Genomic DNA, 2,810 nt, shown 5'->3' on the forward strand with positions numbered 1-2,810 from the left:
TTATACTAAGCCTTCATAGGGTGCAGGACTATTGCCCTCCCCACCCCCACAGCAGCCCACATGCCCCTACCTTTTGGGATGTTGAATGGAGTTGCTTTGAATCTGTAGATTGAGTGGCAGAGAACTGAGATGTTTATGATATTGAGTCTTCTACCCAAGAACATGGTGGCCTTTCCATTTACGTAGGGGTTTTTCAGTAAGGTTTGTAGTTATTCACTTCACAGAATAGCTTGTCCCATAGCATTCTACAGAGAGTTGCTTCATTCTCCACAGAGCAGCGTGTGGCCTTCCAGTCTGTGGATGGGATGTCATTCACTTTACCAGGCCCCGGTGACGTCCTTTTGGGATATCTGTGATCTTTTTACATTACAGCGATGCTACTTATTTGGGCACAACTATGAAGATCTATGTAGGATCCCCAGAATAAATATTATCCTCAGAAGAAATATTACTATATCAAAGAGTGTTTGCATCCTCTAGTGAGTAGACAGACTTCCGCAGAGGTTGTGCCGTGAAATTGCACTCCTTATGGTCAGTGACTCAACGGACACCTACCACTAGGTTTTCCTTCAGTTTTCATTCTCTTTGTCTTCTTCGCATCACTGGAGACTTCACCATGGCCTTCTGCAGGAAATTCTCTCCTCCTTTGGTCTCTGGGCTGTGCATAAACAACGAAAAATTCTTCACTTGAATCATTCATTCATGGGTTGAGTTACTCAATGTACTCATTCATTCATTTCAAAGTCGAGTGCTTAGAATTATGCAGTCCACCAGGGGGCCCTCCCATTTTATTAAAACATTGCCTAACGGTCTGTCTATGCCAATCTCTGAAAGTTCCCAAAAGGAATTCTCAAAATAGGGATGGAAATGTTGAGAGATGGAGAAACTGAGGCATGGGGCATGACATGGCATCGTTAGAGTCAGAAAGCACAGAAATGGTCAAAGCAAGACTGCACGTGTATTTTTTTTTTAATCCCTGACTGCCTGTCTTTGCATCGAGTGCAGAGGGGACTTCCATGAATGGTTTCCCCTCCTTAGAGGGGTCTCCTGCATGTGTGAGGAGCATGAGGCAGCAGACCCGCCTGCTCTGTCCTTGTAGCTGCCAGTCCTGATCCCCACCTGCCCGAGTCTTCTCGACCACGGGCACTGCCATCTAGGAGCAATGAGCGTGGGCCAGAGGCCAGGGAAGCTGGATCTGGCTGCCAAGTTTCCATCTCGGCTCCTTCCCCGAATCTCCACGGAGACTCTCCCACCCCCACCCCTTGGCAGTGAGACCCTGCCATCTGAGCCTGCCTGTGGTTACCCTTCAGATTGGAATTCAAAAGTCTGCAATCGGCCTCTGCCATTGTGGGACAACTGGGCAGCTCGTCCCAAAATAGCTGGGAGAGGCAGAATGTTAGGGCCGCAGTGGGAAAAATCACAGTGCTGCTAATGACAGGCTGTGCTTATCTGGAACCAAGGGTCTTACAGACTTCAACCAAGGTCACATAGTTTTCTGCAACGATGAGAAAACAGACATGGTGAGTAGCAATGATATGCCCAGGGAGAGGAAGGAATTGGCAAACTTGGGAGGACACAGAGTGTCCTGCCTCCTGGGCCTCTATCCCAGAGAATGTTCTCCCATGGGTCTCTGGGCTTTACATCCCATGAGCTGCCCTTGTCTGAGCAGATGAGCCACTTGGGAATATTCAGGAAGCCTTTGAATCTCAGTCTTGGCCCAGACATCCTTTGTGTAGGTACGAGCTCCCAGGGAATTCCAGGATGGGCGTGGCCGTCTGGGAGCCCAAGACAGAGTCCTTGGGGGGTGGGGGCCTCCTCATGCTGGTTGGCCCTGGCCTCTGACCCATCACAAGGCTGATGAAATCTCCCCCAGCCACTGCTATTGGCTTTGGGTTCTGATTTCTTAATGCTGTTGGGTTTTTTGTGGGTTTTTTTTGCCATGACTCCTGTCCCAGCTCCAGTCAGGATTCTGTCCAACAGGAAGATACTTGCTGAACTGAGAAGGTTCTGTCCTGGTTGCTTGGGGGCGCTACCGCCGACCATGGAGGAGAATCAGGCAGTCTGTAAGACTGCCCCTGGCTTGCCAAATTTCCCATCTTTCCTCCTCAAAATTTTAAAGCAGTAAATGACGTTAATGACAAAGGGCATTAGGGCCCTGGCCAGCTGTGTTTTGGTATTTTATTTCCTTTATTGAAGGCTGACTTGCATTCTTTGGGAGCCTGGCCTTGTTGGCTTGAGCTGTGGGCCGTGATGCTACGGCCCAAAATGTGCTCGGACCTCAGTTCCCGTGCTTCTGAGCTTCCCACGCCTCTGAGCGCTGTTTCACACCAGCATCTTGGGAAAGCCCAGCTCTTGTTGCCACGTTTAATACCACCCCCTGCCTCCAGGAAAATGAGTAATCCCTTTTCTAATCTCTCGGGAGACATGGGGGCTCAGCCCAGGAGGAGGGAGGGAAGAAGACTATACTTACAATGATGACAGTTGTAATGAATGTTCCAGCACTTTGTACCTGCTCCGTCAACCCTTCATCAACTGTGTGAGAAATTACAGTTTCATAATCCTCTGACAACTTCGTTTCCCCCTAAATTGGGCAGCAATGAATTTGACAGAACAATGTGACCTGAACTGCGAGGCTCTGAACGCCTTCGTTTACCCCGTGGCCGAGCCTGCAAGTATCTGATGAAGGGGTGCTGCCCCCAACCGCTGGGGTGGATGCTCTGTTTTATTTGCATCTTACTCTGAACACATCTGGCCTCACGGGTTCCACGTCAGAGACCCGTGGACCTGTCTCTGCTTCACAGATAAGGAAA

This window comes from Rhinolophus sinicus, chromosome 12, assembly GCF_057876585.1.
Source record: "Rhinolophus sinicus isolate RSI-liver-muscle chromosome 12, RSI-T2T, whole genome shotgun sequence".
NCBI classification, from domain to species: domain Eukaryota; kingdom Metazoa; phylum Chordata; class Mammalia; order Chiroptera; family Rhinolophidae; genus Rhinolophus; species Rhinolophus sinicus.